At 38.8% G+C, this 16,742-nt stretch overlaps 1 long non-coding RNA gene across 1 annotated transcript; it reads right to left on the bottom strand.

Moving 5' to 3' along the window:
• Nucleotides 1-14,210: 14,210 nt before the first annotated feature.
• On the bottom strand, nt 14,211-15,256 carry LOC146624336 (uncharacterized). Its single transcript, XR_014906535.1, has 3 exons — nt 15,193-15,256; nt 14,949-15,110; nt 14,211-14,410 (listed from the first exon to the last, which is right to left on the bottom strand). It is a non-coding gene; the product is annotated as an uncharacterized LOC146624336 (long non-coding RNA).
• Nucleotides 15,257-16,742: the final 1,486 nt, after the last annotated feature.

Raw genomic sequence — 16,742 nt, 5'->3', positions numbered from 1 at the left:
TTATTCCACGTCGCAGTTATTCTGATAACATGCTGGCGTGCATGTCGTAGCCAACAGCTCAAGTTCCAGGTTTTATTTTTGATAAGGCCTTGATATTCATCTTCTTCTTCTGATTACAAAGGAGCATGTGAACATAAATAAATGTAATACTCGGGATATTACCATGGAAACAGAAGTAGTAGATCCAAAAAAACAAGTATAGGAAGGATAAGCTATTTAAAATATGCTTGCATGAAGCAGCTCACAGTGCAGCAGCCCTGCCATCATATGCTGGTTGTTGCATGGGATCCAAGGTACACCCTACTGTTTACAGAGGGTAGTCAAATTAACAGAAACACTCTTTGGAAAAGTTTCAACTTAGGTGGCTGATTCATCAAAACAAAAAAACAGAAATGTGCGTAAAGCAGGCTTCATGCCCAGTGACAGAATTTAAGGACGTCTCCTATACTGTCAATCCCTCTTAGTTTCAAGATGACACTATAATTAGTAGTGTCCTGAGACTGTCCTTGTGAGTAAACAGTAGGTTTAGTTGTGTATTCATTTCCCTCAGGTCGTGTTCTCTGTTCATTTGAATGGGGCTGTGCAGTGGGGGTGCAAACGCAGAGGGCTCTGGCAAGAAAACGTTGCTCAGCATTTGTCAGAATACAAAACAATCCAACAAGGCCCAGCATAGGCCACCATTGCATTCACACAGGGAAGCATTGTGGTGTTGTCACACAGTCTGGTCACATGGCAAAGAAAAAGATAAGTGCCGAAATGCATTGTTGCTTTGACAGTGAGAACATTTCACGGCTTCAACACATATGTCTTTGATTCTCCTCCGTGGGGACGTGTCACCAAGGCGGTGATTCTGTATTTTAACCTAATCCACTGTCTTTATGTAAATCTCACCAAGAAGTTTTTTCTTTCTTTTTTTTGGTGACATAACCTATGCAAACAGTCAGTGCAAACACAGCTCCACTTTTAACGTTATACCAAAGAAAGTGTAAAAACATCCTGGTCTAGGGTACAAAGTAGAGTATCTTGAGCAGGGCTCTAGACTAACTTTTTGCCATGGTTGCACTGGTGCGCCTAAAAATAAAATTTAGGCGCACCAGCACAAAATTTAGGCGTACAAGCACAAAAGTTAGGCGTACCCAAATTTTTAAACTGCATTACTTAACACCGCAGTTTTACATGTTCACGTTTTTTTTTATTTGTAAATGATTAACTAACAACCTTTCAAAATGATTAACTTGACACCCCCTTTGCTGCCCAAATTAACAGCAGCTCCATCAGCCCCCATAGCAATGATTTTATCCAACCAGTTACTGCACTGGTCCCCAAGAGCAGCAAATGCTTTCTTTGAGGCAGCATAAATTCCTAAACAAATTTAAAAAAAATACCATTTACTTATCAGATCAAGAGTTTACAATGCAGTCTTTTTCAGTTTGAGTTTCTATATTCATGTATTATTGCTATGTTTAATTTTCAATGATAAGAACATGCTAGATATGGTTAATTCAGTAACACGACGTAATATTATTAATCATATACATAGGCTACGTGACATGACATGGCTTACCTTGGGCATGGGCATGCTGGACCTCAATGTGTCCAATCAGTATATTCGCTGGTCTTCCTTTTTGCAAGATACGAGCGTACACAATGACACATTCTTTTGTGGCGATGTCTGTGTCTCCATCGATCAGGAAGGCCATGTATGTACTGTTCGCAATTTCCACTGACGTCTTTTTTTTCAGTGTGTCAGCGATTACGCCTATAAACTGGGCGCACGCAACATCATTGCTGTATGTGGGGTTTATGTCCAAGCCATTTTTCCTGTGAAGAGTTATTTCTGACTTGAACTTAGTAAACGGAACTTCTTCTTTTGCAATATTGTAGGCGATGTTAAACTTAATGATCATCTCGGCCTCCTCCGATGACCCGTTTACTCCTGCCTGCCGCTGAAAGGCAGTGGGGAGCGGGGACATTTTGGCAGAGCATTTATCGCGGCATATAATGTGTCTTCTCGATGCTGTATGCTTTTTCAGCGTTTCAATTCGAAACGTATTAGCACCAGTGACAAATGCTGTGTTGCCGGCCATGGTCTTTCCACACTCGCGACAATAAATGCAGTGCATCATATTGTCAGCTTGGCTGTATCTTAGCCAGGGAAACTGGTCAAGCCACTCGATTCGAAATCTATACATTTTCTCACTTTTACTTTCAGTGGACTCCGGCTGGGAGTCGATCGTATGTGGCTCATTTTCTGATGCCGTCTCCGGACCAGTGTTTGACAAAAACGGAGAGGTTGATGGCTCCGTGTCAGAGCGCTGGCTCAGAATTTTGGACTGATCAGGCCTTAACTTAACGAAAAAGTTATCAATTGTTCTTTTCATATTTTCTCAATACCAACTTCATACACTTCTGACCTGGGCTACTCACCCTTCTCTATCTGCCCGCACTTTCAAACGTAAACACAAGTAGGTCTGCAGGAATATCTGGACCACGGCCAATCACAGAGGTCCCCGCCTCTGAGTATCTCTGATTGGTTTAGAACACGACATGGGCATAATGTGTGCCTGTTGTTGAACACACGGAGACTTTCAGGGTTGCTGAAACTTTTTTTCCGAGAAAATACTTGGTTGCACCGGTGCGACCAAGTATTTTTTTTACTTGGTCGCACCGGTGCAACCAAGTATTTTTTATTAGTCGCACCATGGAGAAATTTGGTCGCATTTGCGACCAAATTGGTCGCACTCTAGAGCCCTGTTGAGTGAATGATAGTAACTTGTGGTGTTACCTCAGCCTTCTACCTCCTAATATGGAGTTTGCTGCTCAGCCAGTATGGAAAAATTGTAATTGATGTCCTTGAGCACAATGAAAAGACAACTTCTCGGTCTTTCACAAACTGCTCTCAATTTGAAAGACAAGAGAAAACCTTGTAAAACGGGTCAAGGTCAAGGATGGTCAGCATAAGATGTTTTCTTTTTTCGGTTTTCATGCAGAACATTTTTATTGTTAAGTCCTGGCAGACAAAAGGTGTTCTTTTTTTAATAAGCATTGTCCTGAAAACATAATCAAATTGACGTAAAAATTTGGATCTGTGACCATTTTACCACTCAGTGATGTAGTAGTGACAAATGAGAAGCACACCAGCTCTTCATTACAACAGAGTGTTACCATTTTTACAACTTGATGCAGCAACCTAAAAGCCATTTCTGGCTTTTTTAGGTTCCCTAAAAATCTGAAAACTTCTAGAGCAACATACAAAAAAACCCAAAAAACAAACAAACAGATTTTATGTATCTGTCTTTGTTAGTTTTCTACTTAGTTTTTACTTCAATATGTCAAACTGTGTCAGTTCTTTGACTTCTTGCGGTTTAGTAACAATGCAAATTAGGGGTGGGCGGTATAAACGGTATACAGTAGAAACGCTAAAATTTGGCCAACGGTAGAGATTTTGACTATACCGCTCTACCGTGATAGCGCATGTTGATGGTGTCATCAAGCTGCGCCTGTTTTTATTGAAAGCATGGCAGGGGCTGCAAGCAATATCATCTGCAAATTATGCCGGGCGACATTCATAGCAAAGAGACGAAGCACTTTTGGAATATGTTGAAAGCCAAAAACTGCGCTTCTTCCACTTCCGTACCATTGATTCATTAATGCTGAATTCTCTCACAGCTGCTCTATTCCCATGTTGTTTCAGTATATTAATAGCTAACCTCATATTGTGGATGGATTATCTCAGTTGTTCTCCTGACTGAGGTTTGGTCCGTGTACAGCATCCTGCCATGCGATTGCATTTGTCCCTGACCGCCAGAAACCCTCACGTTAACTTTTATCGAGTGGAAAAAAGTTAGCGTTCATCCTACAGCTTCACTGTGCTAATGTTATGCTAATATAGCTGTGTTGCTAGCGATCACGTAGCACAACATTTTATACCAGCTAGTCCAACTTCAGTAACCCTACAAAAAGTCACTGCTGTTTAGTTTTCTGTCTTCATTTATGTTGGAAGTGATAGTAGAGCTGTACGGTTTAATTTGTTTCAAAAAACTCTCAGTCAGAACATGGTATGTCATGTTTAGGTGGAAACTAGCGAGCTAACTTCCTGCTAACTTCCAACTCTGTTAAATTTAATAAATTCTGTTTTCATGGATGCCTGGATGTTAAACTTAATTGTTACACCTGGTAAATCAGCAACGCTGATCATTTTATTAAAGATGAAAGAATTTAGACCATTTTTAACTCTCAGTGATGCCGCAGTGTTCGTTTGACTTTGGGACTGAAGAGGACAGTTTTGGACACAGATTCCTGCGCGAGGCTCCTGACTACGGTGGCCGTAATGCTCCGACAATCCATCAAGCGGTGTGCCTTCATAGCTTACCAAAGTCGTACTAAAACATTTTTTGACAGATTTCTGCGTGCAGTGTACCACATGAAATCGGTTTGAGGTTAGTAAGCACAACCATAATTCCAGCATAAGGCGCACTGTCAATTTTTGAGAAAATTGAAGGATTTTAAGTGTGCCTTATAGTGTGGAAAATACGTTTTACAGAAGAAAAGAATATATTGCGATATATGTCGTTACCGCACGTGCTTCAAATTATACCGCGATATGGATTTTAGGCCCAGCCCTAATGCAAATAGATAAATACTCACTTGTAGCATGTTTTTAAACAATTAAAACTCCACAAGATTTACAGGAACCTGTTGACCAGCCACAACCCATATGACAAGATTGCCACAGGCTAAAGCACCAATATATGGGCTAAATTTTGCTGGCAGAGGCAGTTTTTACATCAGTAGCTGCTCAGTACATCTCATTTCTCAGACATAGTTTTGACAGATATTTGCAGACAGTGACATCAAGATAACACTGGGAGCAGTGGAAATTTACGGTTGTTCTTAATTGTGCCATTGCTTAGTTGTTTTTGTGTTCAGCTGTGATACTCAGCCTGTGTCATACATTAAAAATTGCCATGTTTTGATTTCAAATTTAACAGTCTAATATTTTTTTTATGGTTAACATATGCTGCACATTGGACCTCATTCTGTATACTCCACTGAAGCAAAATCCTTTCCTTAATTTACTTCATAGTTGTTTTTCATATATTATTTATGTTGTTTTGTCTATACACCTAAAAAAAAATCTCAGAGTGCATGCATATCCCAAAACATATTTAGCGCATTAATATGCATATACTCAAATTCTCTTGCGATTTTTTCTTTCTTTTTACTTTTCCCCTTCTAAGCTCTCTGCTCTGGTCTGTCATCCCTGCTGATACAAGAGTGCAGAAAATGTTAAGTGCCTGTATTGGCTGTTACCCAGAATGTGAGGAATTGCAGAAGATGGGTTAAAGAGGGAGAAAAGTTACTCAAACCCAGGACAACAAGTCAATTCCTCTTGATTTACCACATCAATCTGTCCCACACACACACAGGCACGCACACAAACATGTGTGTGGCGGTAATTGCTCAGACGCTCGCCAACTTATAAGCTCTGTTTTACATCTTCTGCCTCTCTCTTTCTACTGCGGCATAGAAAGAGAGCAGCGGCAGCAGTAGCAAGTCTTACATAACTACATCACTGCATTAACGAGCCCATCTGCCTCTGACTGGTGCTTAGACTTACTGTTAGGGGGCTGTTTAAATGACACATTATGAATATATGTGAACAGACACCAGCGTGACCGCCTTAGCTGTCCTTTTAAGCAGACTGACCAGGTGAAAACAGGCTAAAGATGTCCAACTTCCTCCACTGATTTTTTTTTAATGAGCACAGTTTATTCTGGAAATGTTTTAACGGTTAGGGATGTAGGTTTCTGTAGTGCCCGACTGCCAGTTTAATGCAAATTTGAAATTATGATAGGAGGCAAAACCCAATCAGTGGTTGAATAGTCAAAAATATCAACACATTTTACTAAATACCGAATGTTTTTGTTTTGTTTGTTTGTTTTAATTGCAGAAACCTGTGTCCTAGATTTGAACTCCATAGCAAAGTCCTCTACTCTCATCATACATATGCATACAAAGTCATTTACCAAGACCCCCCCAGTGGTTTGTTGTGATCCATATGAGTAATGCTCAGTCCAAGTCTTGAATAAATTAGCCTTTAGGACAGCAAGTAGTGAAAAGTCAAACGTGACTTCAGACGAGAAAGCCAGGAGCACACAAAGACACACATTTAATGGGTGAAATTAGACAAAATATTTTGTGGGAGTCTGTGTTTGACATGTACTTCAGAGTGACGGGAGGAAGTAAAGATGGAGTGATGTGAGAGAACAGGAGATGAGGGACGTGTGAGAAAGTGTTGTTTGTCGGCTGCCACAGCTTGTTTGTGTCTTCAGTCTGAGTCTCATTATAAAACTGAAGCATGGTGTTTGTACGTGTGTGTGTGTGTGTCACACTTAGTCTTACATAACAATCAGTTGCTCAGCTGGGGACACTGTACAGATAAATCCCAGGATGCCTTTTTATTGGACTGAGTGAGGAGGCCGTCTGGAACACAGCTAAAAAAAAAAGTAATCAGTGGTGAACTTTTACAGAGCCGGAAAAGTCATAAATGTGCACTCACGCTAATATTCAAGTAAATCAGCATCACTGCAGACATCGCTGCACAAACCTGCAGTCATTTTCATGACATTGCATTCATATTTTAGGCATCACTGGTGCTATTTTTCCAGAATGAGAATGTCAGATAGGCTTTTATACATTTTTTGTCTAGCAAGTTTTTTTCTTGACATATTGAATTCAGGTGTGGAATGTTTTTTAGTAGGTGTATATTTATAATTTTTAATTAAATATATCTACTAAAGCACTACATGTCATTTGGACATTTTTAGCGCTCCCAACAAATCTGGATTCTATTTGTGGCCGTTTTCTGGACTCCCAGGCCTTGGACTGCAGCTTGTTGTGTTTGCAGGACAAAAGGACACAAATGCAGCACTCACAAGGCGGGCTTGAAGAACACAAAACTAGCCTTTAATAAGGTTGAGTGGAAAAGTTCGAATTCCAAACAGGCATGAAATGGCACAATTATTATAAAAGTAAGGAAAACCTGGACTATAGCTAAGCTAAAGATTTTAAATGATGAACCTTAAGACCCATAACTGGACAGAGATATTAACCTCTTAAGTCACAGTGCCCCCTGATACGGGGGTAAAAGGCAGGAGATCAGGTAGGCTTGGGGCTTAAGAGGTTAATAAATGTGAATTCAAAGTCCAAGAATGATAAACTCAGAGTCCATTTCCAATTCCTTGTTCTGCTTTGCAGTGGCACTGGAGTGGAGCATAGCAGCACGTAAAGCAGCTCTACACCTGCTGCAGGATCTGGATAGAGCTGCTCTCCAGCTTGTAGTGGATCCAGAGCAGAACAAGGAGTAATATTGCCAGCTGCCGTCCAGAGGACTATGAATCTGTTTGAGACATAAGCCTCACTGGAGAAGCAGCAAAATGATGGATGGCATTCTCTAAAATAGCATTCTCCTGGATGAAAAAAAAAATTGTTACAATGAGTCACCAAATCAGAGTCACACTGGTTTGATTAAAGTAGAAGAAATATGTTAGGAACTAATATTTCAGGGGATTCAATTGAAAATGCCAAACTGAACCTGCTGCTGTCAGCTTTATTTCCAGCAAATTAGAAATGATTTGTACATGATGGGCTCAAGGTAGTGGCTGTAATAATACATAGTGAATTTTGTTTTATGTAGCGAGCTTTGATTTTATGTCAGTCATCATTCAAATGGTGGATTGTGGCTGAAAATGAAAGATCTAATTTATGATATGTTAACAGTGGCACAGTACATTTGCTTTTTAAATTATAGGGAGATCATTACAGGTTCATATCATCATGCGAATGGACCTGAGTCTTTGCACAGAGCTGCATTACATGCTGAGAGAGAGAGACAACATTTAATGTAGTGAGCTTTAAATAAAAGTGCCTGTTGTTGATAGAGCCGGTTCATGGGAGTGCTGCTGTCCTGTGTAAGTGATGCTTATGGGAGACTTATCCCTGCAGCATCTGTGTTCATGAGTATCAGCACAGTTAGCGTTGAGGGTTAGGGTCTGTTAGGGGGTGATTATCACAAAACATACACCAATGTTAGTTTGGCCCACAGGCCCACATAATATTACAGTGGTTAGAGGAAGAATGGGTGAAGACATCGAGAGTACACAATTTGAACTGCCTCCCCTTTAACCAACACTGCATTAATCTTCTTAAGCTGTCAACATGACCTAAAACTGATGATGCACAAACACGCTGAGGAGAGGGGGAAGAAAAATCCTGCCAAATAGACAACAGATTGTGACTAATAGTGAGTTTAGCACAGCTCACCAAGTTCATAACTGAGTTGTAGCACCATCATCTTGGCACAAGTTTGCTTTCAGAAAGGTGCTTGCCTCAGTTGTTTCTGCTCACTCATGAGTGATTCAAGCTCTTCACCTGGAAAGTGTAACCTCTCGGTGCATCGGGGCAGCCAAGAGAACGTCACCTTTTGAGACTTTTTTTTTCGTCCACATGTGCAATTTACCAGATGGCTCCACTGCCTAAAAAGTTAATGTCAGCGCGCCCCCGCATGACACCAGGCATCCATGTGGTTATCATGCAGGTGCGAGCTAATGAAAGGTACGCATGCCAGAGCAGTGTGAAGCAAATGCTGTAACACTGAAAGGAAGTGTGAATGAATAAGGAAGGGAAAATGACACAGAGGATGATCTTCACAGGAAAGAATTTTTACACCTTGGCTTGCACCCGTTATTTAGCCATATAATGACCCAGGAGATAATCGCAGCACAGCAGATGCCTACACAATAATACAGTGAGTCCCAGAAAGCCTGTATGACCTGTGTTCTTGTTATGATTACTACAGTGCTACTGCCCCAATAAGAATTTGGCAACTACACTGCAGCACAGCTGTCATGAAGATGGGCTGCCTGCCCAACTACACCAGCTGTGCCAGCCCAACCATCACTTAATCACCCTGGGAGGGAAGCAGGAAAGTAGGGACAGAGGGGGAGGGAGGAGAGGAGGAAGCGGTGAAGGTGAGAATGTTGCAGTCAAAAACAAATTGCCAAAGGGAAACTGCAAAAGCTCAAAGGGATAAAGAAGAAGACAAGTTTTGGGGTTTTTTGTAAGGGGGGATAGAGAGGACTGAGCAGGGCTTGCCAATGTAAAAATCAAGCAATTCAACGAAGGGGGAATGGGTGGCTGAGGAAGACAAAAATTTGTGAGATGCAAGAGGATGTGGTACCAGAAGTAAACCGAGGCGAAGGCTAGATAGATGAAGATGGGGCGAAAGGTGAGTCTTGTGAAAAGAGTGATGGCAGCAAGAGTGAAGAGGAAAGGTGAGAGAGTGATTTGTAAAAGGAAATAAAGAACTGAGGTGAAGGAAAATGGCCTACACTGTAGAATGACAAAAAGCATGAAAGGCGAAGTGTGAAAGAGATAAACTGGGGAGGAGGGGAAGATGATGTCAAACATATTTTAGGTCGATTTCTCAGCCGACTAGATCAATACAGCTGCAATCAGTCTTGTAATAGCAAGAGCAGTATGCAACCACATTCCACTGTATTTAGCAGACAGCAAGCACTCGCATCGGTACAAACACCAAGGCTGGACTGCAGTGAACAAATCCCTCTGTTTGAACAAATCCCAGGAAATATTAAACTGCAACCTTTAATCTAAAGCAAACATAAGTCTCTCTGTCTCTGCTACTTACTGACCCATGTAAGCTATGTGAAAAAATAATTAATCGCATGGAAAGGTTTTGGTTTTTTCAATTATTATAGGTGGTATGTTTAAACACCACCGCAAAGAAAAAAAACGTTTTCAATTATTGAAATTGTTTGTGTTTCTCTCTTTAGCAAAGTTAACTAGGGCCTTAGCCCTAATGTTTACATTTACATTTACTGAACTTTCACTCAAATAACTGACACTTTGTTAAGCCTCAGTTACACAGGCCTAGATACCAGTCGATGACTTCCAGGGAAAAATGTAGAGCCGATAGTTTACATGGAAGGTGCCGGATTATCTGTGCGTTTTGAAATGTTTTTGTTACAGCAGTAAGACACGTTTGCTTTGAAGTTTCTGTTTCCAGTTCGCATAAACCTTTTTCCAATGCTCAGACATTAAATGGCAAGTATTTGCAGACCAGTATTTTTCTTCTGTGCAGACTCCTGGTAGCTGCAACCACCTCGCTGTCACCAACTATTTGCCAGTCAGTTGTGGATAGATAGAGGTTTTTTGGTTGACTACAGAGCTAAAACTAAAACTGAATTCTTGTTGGTGTTTTGCAGATTTTCATCAGTTCCCACTGAATATCAACTTCGTGCAGTTTTTCATGGAGAATTCCTGGAGTTTAACAATGTATATAATTTTTTATGCATGGATTGACTTTTTCCCTGAACATGTCAGTGGCTTTACCCAGCCACAGCTCCTCCATTTCTTCTTATTGAGTCATTGCTTTACGGATATGATAGTGTTCTTATGACCAATTATCCTGTTGAAAGGTTCACTTCTGGTTCAACTTTAGCCTTCTCACAGATGGCCTCACATCATCTTCAAGCACTCTTTGATCTGAAGCATATCATAGCGGAATGAGTGACTGCAATCTGACCAGTCCTTGAGATGGTGAAGCGATACCAAACCGTAACATTTCCACCACAATGTTTGTCTGAGACAGTCTGTGCTTTACCTTGACACTGCCTGATTATGAATCTGTGCTAAGGGAAAATAACTAATTCATGAATATTAAAGTTAAACATAAGCATGTCTTGATGTATGCTCAATCATCCAGGTAAGTAAATCCCAAAAGGTTGATTCTGTTTATCTGGACGTAGCATTTCCCACTGAAGCATGAATGATAAAGTTAGGTATTAACATAAGCATGTTTTTTTTGGCAAGATAAGCATGTCTCATCAGTTCAATGGAGCCTTTTGCCTAACCTAATCAGTCAACAGGCACTGGTCTGATAACACAACTTTGTGTTGAACACAAATATATATATATATATATATATATATATATATATATATATATATATATATATATATATATATATATATCTTCCAAAAGAGAAAGAAAGGGAACAAAGACGGTCCTTTCTGCAAAACACATACAACCAAGCTATATTAGATTAGTCTGTTCAGGATAGAGACTGATACTAATTTTTGCTGATTTAAAAATCCAATATAAATTTGCTATATATAGTTACTTATTTACTTGTTTATGCTAAGCCCGACTCTGCTCAGATCCGCTGGTTGTTGTTTGTGGAGTCCAAACCGGAGAAGTGTGACCTCTGGTGGAGAAACTATGCAACACTAACACTCATAACATGTTTGAAGGGTGTTTCTCCATTCTCTTCTTTACTATTTGATTTTTATAGATCATCATTTGTCATTTATCATTTATAAATGCAGAAGCAGATAGTTTACAAATAGTTAATATCAGCTGATAATATCGACAAATTGATAAATCAATCAGGCTTTAGTCCAGGGCAAGTTATTCCAAATGGTCTGGTCTGATAATTGGAAAACTGTAGTTTTAATTTAATGTTCCCTTTGGACAGCAAAAGCTCAGCCATCATTTAAAATCAGCTTTATTTTGTAGATAATTGTTCTTACAGTGAAATTATTCAAGTAATTTTTTTCCATGTGACTGAACTCGCTATCCTTTTTCTCATTGGCTTTTACTATAACAAATAATAAAGAAATGTCAGTTACATGTGTCATTTGTTTGACATTACACTTTTTGTCAACCAGCGGCATTTCAGAAAGGATCAAATGATTTTATTTGTCCAGATATGTCAGAAAACAATTTTCACGGGATGTACTTTTTTTCCCCATATGACTGTATCTAACAATCTATCATATTCCTCTTATGCCTTCCTCCCTCTCTCCTCGCTCTGTGAATATGTGTGACTAACACCATGTCAGGCAACGACTCTCAGAGCAAATCATTCATCCCCAGGGCAGATTTGTGCCGCACTGCTCAAGATTTAGGGCAACCGAGATGAGTACGTTTGTCTATATTGTAAAAAGACAGGTTATCTTTTATGTTCACATTGCGTGACTATGAATCTTTGCTAAAGGGGAATCACTGATGCATGAATATTAAAGTTACATATTAACATAAACATGCTTTATTGGCAAGATAAGCATGTCTCATCAATTAAATGAAGTCTTATGGCTAAGCTAATCAGTCAGCAGGCATTGATCTGACAACATTCAGTCCTGCAAAACTCTTTGTTTGTATTGAACACAGCCAGCGACTCTTGCATTCATTGACTCAGAACTCACAAGATTTAATAGATATGGGCAACTCCAAGGAATTAATGTAGTGCTGCAAAATTTAGTTTTATTTATTCACTCGCTGCATGAATACAACAAATAATATTGCTGTCTTTGCCTATAATGGGAATGAAAATAAGTACAAAGCAATTTTTTGTATCAGAAAACAAAAGACTAATCTGTTTTTAGTCACTATTATGAAACGCAGGAGTGGGGAAAAAAATCAGAGAACAGAACAAATGAACAGTGAAATAACACGAAGCATGAAAAATGTAATGAAAGCTAATAACAGATTTCTGTAGCCAATCACAGGTGTAAAATATATCAAACCTTTATGAATATGACTTTAATACAGAGTGCCAGTGTCCCTGCCTACCTCTCAGAACGTGTTTTGGTCTGCATTTCCCTCTGCCTACCCCTACCTGCCCCGTCTCTTCCCATCTGTCTCCTCTGCTAGTGTGAGGGACCTTACAGGCTCGTCTCAGCAACAGATCGAGACAGCTACATCATCTCCAAATGTCATTTCACAGGCATTTCCCTTGACACGTTTATGGAAGAGGTTTTTCATGTAGTCACATGTGCATGTGTGCACTGTAAAACCTGACAAGTTAAGTTAACTCAAATGATTTGGGGAAACCGATTGCACCAATTGATTCAAGTTTTATAACTTAAACAGTTTGGGGTTATTTAAGTACTTTATTAGAGTCCCAAGAACCCAAAGCAAATATGATAATGTAACTCAAATGCATTATGTTTATTTACTCATTGTATTTAGTATGTTTCAACTTAAACCATTAAATTTCTTGTACTAAGATGCTGTATTTATTCAAACTTATTTAAAGTGTTACATGCTCATATTCAAATTAAGTTAAATTAACTTAAATAGTTGTATTTAAACAACTTAATCCAATTGGGGAAACCGATTGCACCAAATGGTTCAAGTACGATTAACACAAAACCAAGCTATTATTCTTTCCATTCAGTTTTTATTAACTTTAACTGCAGAGAAAATACAGAATGAATACAACCATACTTTCAGTCATAACCTATGACTGCTAAAGCCATTATCAAATAACAAATAATTAGGCATTTTAAAACTTGCACTTTTAGGGAATTTTGAATGTTTTTTGTAGCATTTTGAAAATTGATTAAATGTACAAAACACAAATTTAGTCATGTAGACCTGATACATAGGTGTACATCATAAAAAAACAATAGTCTAGAGGCAATTAGAGCCATAACAATCACAATTTTAAGTAACATTTAGTATAATAATGAAATCACATGCACTACAGCAATGCAACTATAGAAAACAGCTGAACTAAGGATGTCACTAACAAAAAGTATTCTCAAAGGTATTTGTGGCTTCGCAACAGTTTTGCCCAGACCTCGAGTGAACTGGCACTCATCACACAATTAAAAAATAAAGCATGAAAGTATACTGTACATATTGACTAATTATCAGTTATCTCGCAAAAGATTTCCATGTAACTAAAATATGTTTTTAGAAATAAGCTTAAGATTACACACTATGTGAAGATTTTTTTCAATCACAAACAAAACGTCAAATATGGATTTTCTCCTTATTCTTAGCTTTCTCCACATTGCCTTTTAGAAAGCTAATTACCCAGAACAAATAAAACTATTGAAGCCATTCACAGATAACTGAAAAAGCACGAATATAGTGACCAGTGAAAAACAAACATCATCTGCACAAGCTCATTTTTTAGTGTCTGCAATTTTGGTTTTAGTTGCTTTCTCTCATCGTCTAGCTTCAAATCAAATCAAATCAAATCACTTTTTATTGTCACATCACATGTGCAGGCACACTGGCACAGCACATGCGAGTGAAATTCTTGTGTGCGAGCCCCACAAGCAACAGAGCTTCAGCAACACTACTTGAATGAACTCAAAAAAGCCAGTATACTTCATAGGATAGCTCAGATGCAGAGCATAGATTAGCCCAAACAAAGACACCAGGGCATCAGTCCATGAGTGATGAGTCATAACAAACTGATCTTCAAGTTCTATGAACACTTGGCGTGGTGAGAAAGGAACTCCTCCAGGCACCTCCTCTTCATCGACATCAGCAACCAGAGCAATTCTATGGCTTCATAGAACTCAATTTCACCCTAAGATATAATACAGAGTGCACAATTATTCATCTGTAATATCTCTGTTAAAAGCATAAATACAAATGTTCAGGCACCTTTCTTCAGTTTTTCAAATTCTATATATCATAACATGTTTTAAGTTGACAGTGAAGGTTCATTTTTCATTCATCCAGGTAGTCAAATCAAGGATGAAAGAAGTTTATAAGTCATTCAACTTCACGTCTTCAACTTTCAACCCAAGTCCAGATGACTTATAAACTCCTTTCAACCTTTTTTAAATTCAAATGTGCAAATTATTGTAATACCAAAGTACCTTGCATGTTTTGAAAATCTCTGAGGTACATTGGTAGGCCGGCCAGAACTGCTGTTCTAGTTGCATAGATGTCGTTTGTGTCCTTATATTTATATATATATATATATATATATATATATATATATATATATATATATATATATATATATATATATATATATATATATATATAAATAAATAAACAAACACATAACAATGGCAACTGCCAAGCAAGCAGAATAATAATTAGTATCTTTTAAATACCTGTTTTCCATATGCCGACAAAAGCTGCTCCATCCTTTCACCGACCCGTCCAGTTTTCCTCTTTTTGTAAAGTCCAGTCAGCTGAGGAGCATAATCATCCAGCGCAGCATAAAACACATGTGGCAGATTCTGATTGGTGATCCGATGAAATTCAAAGTAGAGCTGAAGAGAATTCCAAAAATATTATAAGCAAAACACAGCATACTATATGAGCAGCAAATGTTATATACATAGTTGTACTTACCTGTGTCTCATGAAAGAGTGCTGGCCATGGTCCCTCGCCTGGCAAAATTTGAGGTTATTGGATGAGGGCGATTAACTTTGTCAGAATGTTGGTATGGAAAGTGCAGAATTGCTCTGTTTAAGTCTTCTAAGTTAAAATATCTCTTAGAAATCAAACCTTTAAACAATGTGCCAACTCCACTGAAATGACACCTTCAAACAGGTCGTGTAGGAAGTCAGGTGGGAAGCCTGTGACAGGATGAAAGAAAGAGAGATGGTCAGAAGGAACACAGGTGTTTTTAACACCATAGTTTTCCTTAATGTCATCATTCTGAAGCTCTTGCACAATAATTATCATGAGCATCTTTTGTTCTCATTACATAATTCCCTGTAACAGCATTTTCTGTTTGCATTTCTGTTTGGGTGGCATGACAAAACCTACAGAAATATGTAGACCTGAAACTCTCATTGAAACCAGCAAGTCCATGGGCAGAAGGTTGTCTGCCACAACAGAGTAGACAGTGCCTTTAAGACATTCACCAAGAGTCTCAATGTAGGCACCTACTTCTTCAAGAGTTTTCAGATCATTTAAGAGTGGTGACAGCATTTCCTTACACCCAAACTGGCGTACATCATTGGAATTGCACAGCAGAGCAAGCTGGGTGCAGTGTAGAGCAGAACAAGATTTAACTGGAAAGTTTTCCAGTGTCCAATAAACTGCAAAGACTTTATGTATTTTCTTTGAGGTACCAAGTGGGTTTGCGATTTCAAAATCATCCACGTAAAGTATTATTGACAATTTCTGTCCCTCTTGTGACAGTAGAACATTTTCCTGGTAGTAGGATCCATCACAAAATGACATGAAATGTCCAGGAATCTGTGTGGGTGCTTGTTTAATTTCTTCAAGCACATCATTTTTTTTCAACAACAATTGCAAAGATGTGAGAATAGGCACATACATATAAGTGTGCTTTGACGATTCAATTAAATACTCCACAGGTTTGACATATGGAAAATTTTCTTCATAATATGATTTCCTCCTCTTTGCTGTAGATAGTGGTCCTTCAGATGTGACACATTTATGTAAAACATTACTATCAGAAACTGCCTGACAAATCTCATCCACCAGTTTGTCCGTATATGTACAGTTGTGCTTTTTCAGTATATCTACAACTGATTTTCTAACCAAAGGTTGTGATAACAAAAACAACTGATCAATATGCTCAATAATCTCCTGTGTTGCTCTCTGGGACACATGGAGAAGGGTCTGCATTTTCAAGAAAAATCCAGCCAGATTGTATTGCAACTGCTCTTCTAAACCCTCAATTCCACTGATTTCACTGGTGGATGCCACTTGATTGTCATCTGATGACTCTATTGAATCAAGCTGCATGTCATCTTTTTGTTCTACATTTATAACACTTTGCACAATGCCTTCATCGTAACTTGTTGAATTTTGGTGGTCTCTGCATTTGTGGGCATTGAAGGTTGAGTAGACATTGGTTTTAAAATTGCAGTTCTTGAAAGGACATGGAACAGTTTCTTTTCGTTTTAAATGCCCCCTCAGATGGA

Source organism: Diplotaxodon limnothrissa, linkage group LG10 (assembly GCF_057381915.1).
Source record: "Diplotaxodon limnothrissa isolate DT_005_m linkage group LG10, D_limnothrissa_male_GT1.1, whole genome shotgun sequence".
NCBI lineage: Eukaryota > Metazoa > Chordata > Actinopteri > Cichliformes > Cichlidae > Diplotaxodon > Diplotaxodon limnothrissa.
The sequence above is the reverse complement of the archived record's forward strand: the minus strand, read 5'-3'. Positions and strand labels throughout refer to the sequence as shown.